This window comes from Terrapene carolina, unplaced genomic scaffold (genome assembly GCF_002925995.2).
Source record: "Terrapene carolina triunguis isolate 2854851 unplaced genomic scaffold, T_m_triunguis-2.0 Scaffold198, whole genome shotgun sequence".
In the NCBI taxonomy this organism is placed as follows: Eukaryota; Metazoa; Chordata; order Testudines; family Emydidae; genus Terrapene; species Terrapene triunguis.
Genome location: NW_020664549.1, coordinates 5,461,704 through 5,468,750, shown reverse-complemented (window position 1 = coordinate 5,468,750; position 7,047 = coordinate 5,461,704).

The following is a 7,047-nucleotide window of genomic DNA, read 5'->3' as shown; positions in this document are numbered from 1 at the left end:
GGTGGTAATGTTCTCCAGGCCAGATGCTCAGCTGGTGTCAGTCAGCATAGCTACAAAGCAGATGTGAACTAATGAATCACTTTATCCAGGACTTGCTTAAGGCCTTTGATGTGTTTTCAGAATGTCCATCCCTGGAAGAGAAAACATGATTGAAATGTACGTGCTGGTTTGCCGTCCCAGTGTTCATGGAAAAGCTTGGCTGACCAATATTGGTCACACAGGATGTGTTCAACGTTTGTTAATGTTTATGTGGAGGGTCCACCCAACTAAAGTGAATCTGGTGTTTATGATGGAGACACATATAATGTTGTTCTTTGTCTACATAGAACAACCTTATTATGCACCTTGAATTAGACCGGATCTCAGCCATGCTACCATGTACAAGGCACGCTTGCTGTAACAGTGTCATTGATTGAACCAGTTGCTGCCAGGTTGATTCAGAAAGCTAGCACCGGTGGAAAAACAGAGTCACTTGTCAATATCATTTTGGAGGCTGGACAAGTGCCACCCTGTGAAAACCCCAGAGGCACAGTCAGAACTATTACAGGTACCTGAATCAACCTCTCCTATGCCGCTTCCGGGAAATGACCACCTCGTCCAGGCTTCATGGACACTACAACTTCAATCCAGCAAAACACATCAGCATGTGCTTAACTGTTAAATGCCTGCACGATGCGGCCCTGATCCTGGCCGAGGTCTATGGGCGCTGCTGCAGAATAAACGATAGTAATATAATAAATGGAAACTTTCATCGAAGGATCTCAAAGCACTGTAGAAAGGAGCCCTTCCAGCTGCTAGGGATTTCGGGGGTGCAGGGATGCCTGCTGATGTGCCCTTCCCCAGGGGGGAGCGAGCTGGCGTTGTGCCAGCAAAGCAGCGTGCAGCTCCCTTAACATAGGGGCAGGATCAGGCTCACCGCCTCTCTCAGAATGTAAGTTCATTGGGGCAAGGATTGTTTTTATCGTTGTGTCTTGTACAGCTCCAAGTGCGTTGTCAGGGCTACTCAGGTAAATAACAGTAACGCCGTACTCCCTGCATTGTTGTCAGGCTCTTTGCTGCCCTATGTTGCGTTGCTTGAATCGTTGTTTTGTCCTGCTTATAGATCTTAAGGACAGAAGGGACCACTGTGATCTGATCTGCTGCACAACATAGGGCAGAGAACCTCTCCCAGTGATTCCTGTGCCGAGCCAGCTAGCGAGCAGTGGTTCTCGAGCAGTGGTACACATACCCCTGGGGGTATGCCAAGGTCTTCCAGGGGGGACATCAACTCATCTAGATATTTGCCTAGTTTTACAACAGGCTACATAAAAAGCACTAGCGAAGTCGGTACAAACGAAACTTTCATACAGACAATGAGTTCATACTGCCCTATATACTGTAAACTGAAATGTAAGTACAATATTTATAATCCAAATGATTTGTTTTATAATTATATGGTAAAAATGAGAAAGTCAGCAATTTTTCAGTGATTGTGTCCTGTGACTGTGTGACACCAGGGCCGGCTTTATGAACTGCGGGGCCCGATTCGAATACCCGGCGGTGGTCCGGGGCTTCCACGGCACTGAAGGACCCCCCGCTGCTAAAGTGCCGCCAAAGACCCAGAGCAGACCCCCACCACCAATGTGCCGCCGAAGCCCTGGAGCGGACCCCCCGCCACCGAAGTGCCGCTGCCGGGCGAGTAAAAAAAATTAAAAAGGCGCCTAAGACGCGGGGCCCGATTCCGGGGAATCGGGGGAATCGGCCTAAAGCCGGCCCTGTATGACACTTTTGTATTTTGATGTTGGAGTTTGTAAGCAAGTAGTTTTTAAGTGAGATGAAACTTGCGGGGTATGCAAGACAAATCAGACTCCTGAAAGGGGTACAGTAGTCTGGAAAGGTTGAGAGCCACTGAGCTAGAGTACAGCTCTCTAATGTATCCTTGCTGATGGAGCCTAGATATCCCGACAGGCAGGTGAGTCATGTGTTTCTCTGTGAGCTTTTGTGTGCTGACTACGGGGGATGTATCAGAGGAGCATGTGGGAGTCTCACCTTGGACTGGTGTTAAGATAGAGGTGGGAGGAAGGGTTCTTCAGCACTACAGTCTAAGGTGTATTTCCCAGCTGGGGTTAGGCCTCAAATGCAGAAAGAGCTGTTTGCAAATAAGTAGGAATATTTGAATGAGAGCATGCCAAGTCATGCACCTCCCTGCTACAGTGTACCCACCCCGGCCTATAGCGCACACTAGCTCACCTCCCACAGCCAGTGGTACCTATAATAGTTGTGACTGGCTCATTAGCTCTTCCCTTACTAAGCTCGCCCCAGTGAGACTAGCTTGGGTTTTCTGTAGTGTCCTGGGGAACATCCCTTCAAAATCTGTGGCCAGGATTTGGAACAATCAGAGGCCTTGTCTACACTCTAAATGCTTTGCCCGTAGAGCTACGTGGCAGAGCCCACCAGCCCCCTCCCTGAATGACTCTTCTGTTGGCACTGCTGGGGTTTTTACCGGAAATAGCTGTGTCACTGGGGGACTCACGAGAGACAGACAGACATGTCTGAGGGGCTGCCAGTCACCTGGGCCATCCCTCCCTCTGCATACATTGAGGTTGCTTCTACACAGGTAGAAATGGGACCCACAATCCCTCGGCGGTGCAACTCTATCGGTGGTGGAGGCTGTAGTGTAGACAGGCTCTGTCTTTTAACAACCGAGCTAGCTGACTCCCCTGTGCCCTGCCTACACTAGCACTCCCATAGGTGGAGCTGCTCTGGTGAGGAATTATGAGTCCCATTTTGCCAGTATAGACATAGTCTTATTCGTTCATATCTATTCTCTTTCCACCAGCTAAAGCTGCTCCTGGGTCCTGCTGATGCGCCTTGATGATGACACAGCTATCCCTGGTTGCTTGTTTCTTGGATAAGCTATGGTTGCAATTAAGCCCCGTGCGTTGGCATTGCAGGTGGGAATTTGATTCAAGAGGAATGTGGGAACTTTATACTTACAGACGTACTGTCTGCTTACAGAATACTTCTGTGTCACTTCCCCAGCCATCTCCCGGCCCTCAGCTGTTCTGTAGCAGGGATGCATTGGGCGTGAGCTCTGGGAAAAGCTGAGCCTGGTGGGACTGTTACCCCGTTTCTGCTTTGTACCCCATAGTTTGCCTTGCTCAGGAAGTATTTATATTGTTGTCTGAGCTTCCCCAGGTTGGCCAGAATTTTCCCACCTGGGAGACCCGATTGTGAAAAAGAGCCCAGCATGTGGGTCTTCAGAAAATCGGACCCCAACTCTGGGTGCTGCTCAACATTTGAAAATCCTTCCCTGAGCTCTGTTGGAACTCTAGCTTGGTAGCGCTGGGCCAGGTTCTCTGCTGGCATGACTCCATCAATGTCAGTTACAATATTGCCAACACTAAGCATTCAAAAATAGCTAGTCAGGCCCCCCTAAAAATCATCCGATTGGCTTCAAAATCAAGAGTGTTTTTGATTTATTTTAAAAGTTGGTTCTTTTTATGTGTCTGCTGGTTTCTGAACCTTTAGAATTCACGTTTTCAGGCTTTGCCCCCAAAATACAAGGGTGAGGAATGTACCTTTAAAAAACCAACTACTTAATCACATGACTCCAGGAGCTGGGGTCTTTAAGAGAATCACCGAATAGCACAAGAGTTACGATAGAATGCCAAGAGGTGGCAACACTGCGTTACGCTGTGGGAGAATTTGGCTCACTGAGGCTGTCCAATGGATTTGCCTCCTTGGGGAACAGAATTGCATTTAGGCCCAGAAGATGTAGCATCCCAGCTTCACCCCTCTTCGGGGCAGGGACTGTCTACTACTCTGTGTCTACACAGCACCTGGCACAATGGGGCCCCGTTCTTGGCTGGCCCTTAGGCAGTGCCATAATGCACATGATTAAATCACCAGGGCTCAAAGGACCTGGGTTTCCAGGAGTGTTGAACAATTGCAACTCCAGTTGACTTGAATGGGAGCAAGAGGTGCCCTGCAAATCCGACCCTAATTGTACCAATGGGGCATGGGGTCAGTGGGAAGGGACAGGAGTGCTGGAAATCATTTCTGACGCATAAGATGGGCCTGAATTGTACAGCCAGGCCTAAAAGGGAGTTGGCAGTGGGAATCCAGAGACCGTGAGAGACAATCTATTTACCTTGCCGCACCTACGAGTGTTTGTCTATCCCCTCCTCCTCCCATGCATGCACAAACACGCTAGGTACTAACCCATAAAAATCCCCGCCCTCCACCCCCAGGCTCTTGGGTGTCTATTCTGCTGGGAGCTGCTGCTAGCCTCCATGCTTGTTTATCCAGGAGCTGCACTTTGCTACTTAACACCTGCCAGTTCGCTGAGCTGGGATTTTCCTGGAGGAGGAGGAAAGAAACATTTCTGAAGCATGTGTGGGTGTGGGTGTGGGTGTGGGTGTGGGTGTGGGGGCAGGGAATGCTAGGAAAAGGCCCAGCTCAGCTTGTACAGTTTAGCTGCCACTGTCTTCCTCTCCCTGAAATCTCAGCCTCGACGTGCCCAGGATTTAAAAGTAAAAGATTTAGAGATGAGTCTGGTTTGATCTGAAATTTTGTATCCAAACATCTCAGAGCTCGGATCCCCATAATAGGCTGAACCGAAATACTAAATGCAGCAGGCTAGGATGCAGGGGAAGTTTGAGTCCAGGTTCTGATCCAAATTGTGTAGCTGGGGTCCATCTCTTTAAATAAAATAAAGAAATCTGTTCATGCTGAAGGTATCACTTGATATTTCTCGGAGCAACTAAGTGATAGTTAGTTTTAAAAATCCCTATGCCCCGCCCACTCTGTACGCTGGGTCCCGCCCACACCATTTCTTTTGCCCCTCCCACTCTCTTTGTCCCTGGACCTTACCTACTCCTGAGCCTTTGTTTCCCCAAATCCGTCCGCACCCTTCTGCCCACAACACAATTTCTCCTTTCTCCCGCTCAGTTGCTCCTGTGCATTTTTTGCCATCCAAGAGGCGTCTGCATTTCAGATATTAAGTGATTTCTGCATGTCTAATCTATGAAGCGTTATGAGACCGTCAGATGAAAATGCTCCATAAATCTCATTGTTAGTCAGGGTGAATTGATTTAAATCAGCCGTTTAAATCATGATTTAACTCAGCAAGCAGAAACCCTTGATTGAAATAGTTGATTTTAATCTCATTTTACATTGCACTTTTTTTTTTCTAGGGAAATGTTCAATCTGATTGGTTGGTATAACCACTAAAACATAGAATCATAGAAATGTAGGGCTGAAAGGGACTTTGGGAGATCATTTAGTCCAATCCCCAGCATTTAAGCAGGACCAAGTATATCTAGATATATGCTGATTTGCAATTAACTTTGGACTAAATTTGGGACTTCTTTTTCCTAAGCAGGAGCAAACACTATATCTATACACATTTATTTAAGCATTTAGGTAGTTTAACATATGTGTGGACAGATTCTTATCTTTTATGATGTTAGAAAATGGTGAATGATGCATTTTGAATGATGATTTTTTACTTGGGATTTGTGTCAAGCGGTATATGGATGGAAATGAGAATTCAGTGGGAATGTGCAATATTGTTTTTAATTAGTTAAATAAAACTACCTGTCATATACTGGATACATGAGGAGAAAAAAGTAAGTTTATCAGAACATGTTTTACATTTAAAACTCATTTATTAAACAAAGGAAGTATTAATTGTAGGTGGTGAATGGACAGATTGATTCTGGACCCCAAGGGCTAGAATTTCAAAGGTATTTAGATGCTTAAAGATGCAATTAGATTCCCAGTGCAATTTTCAAAAGTGGCTAACCAGGTTAGGTGCCTAACTCCACTGAAATCTAATCTGCTTATGTGCTTCTGAAAATTGCTCTAGGCACCTCTCTATAGCTTTAGATGCCTAAAGTCCTTTGAAAATCTGGCTCCATGTCCTTCAGGTTTTTAGAATTAGTAGATCTCATCCTCTCCCACCTGGTTTTTATTCATAGACTGGAAGAGGAAAACAAGCTTTCCTGCTTTTTCCATTCAACTAGTCCAAACGAAGAAAGTTTTCTCCCTGCATCCGCTAGTTAAACTGAAAGCCAGAGTAATTAAGGCAAAAGCTTTTCAGCCCACCAGAAACTGAAAGTACTTACATTTGGATAAATCTAAATGCCAGCACTTGCTCCATTGTGAAGACTGAAAATCATAGCGATAGTTAACACAGCACATGACATTGTGACATATTCATACAGCTCGAGTTGACCTCAAAAGTTAAAGATGTTTTCCCCCCTGATTCTGTGTGTAATTAAAAAAGTAGCATGCTTTAACTCGTTAAATATTGAGGCGTGCTCATTGATGCAGCATTTATTTATTTAGATCATTCTAATAGAGTACAGTAAATTTGGGCCTTCCCATAAAATTTAATTTTAAGCAGGTGCATTTTTAAAAAGAAAAATGTATTTTATTTAAATTAAAAAAATCTGATTTTTATTTATTGTTTTTAAAAATCAATTTCTATCCACCCAGTTGTTAGCAGTACTAATAAGAGAAACAGGTACAGCTGTGATCTCATAGCTGAGCTGCAGAAATGCTTCCTCTATGTGCTGTCCCCTTGTTCCTTTGCACCAGTATTTCTCAAACCATGGTCCAGGGTGCATGTGGTGGTCTGCAGAGTGGTGATTGGTCACAAGGTGCTGGCTGGCCCCTCCCCTTTGCTTCCAGCTGCAAAATTCCATTAAAGACAGCTACTCTTCTGATATTATAGTGTTACCTATGCTTGCAACAGGTGGTGTTTTTGTTAAAGCTCAAACTCCTGGAGTCACTGGATTACATGAAAAATTCTTTTTTTCTCTCTCTCTTTCCTTTTTTCTTTCATAAAGTTTCCAGTTTGTGCGGTTGTGGAGAAGAACATGACCTGGGAAGGCTCAGAAACTAGAAGACAACTCAAAAGAACCCCAGATTTTATTAGTTTTGGAAGTGAGTTTTTTAACTCGGTCTCACGGTTATTTGGGGCCTGACTCATGATCTTTGAATGCCTGGGACAGACTGTACTACACTATTCCATCCACAGCAATTGCTGTATTGTTCATA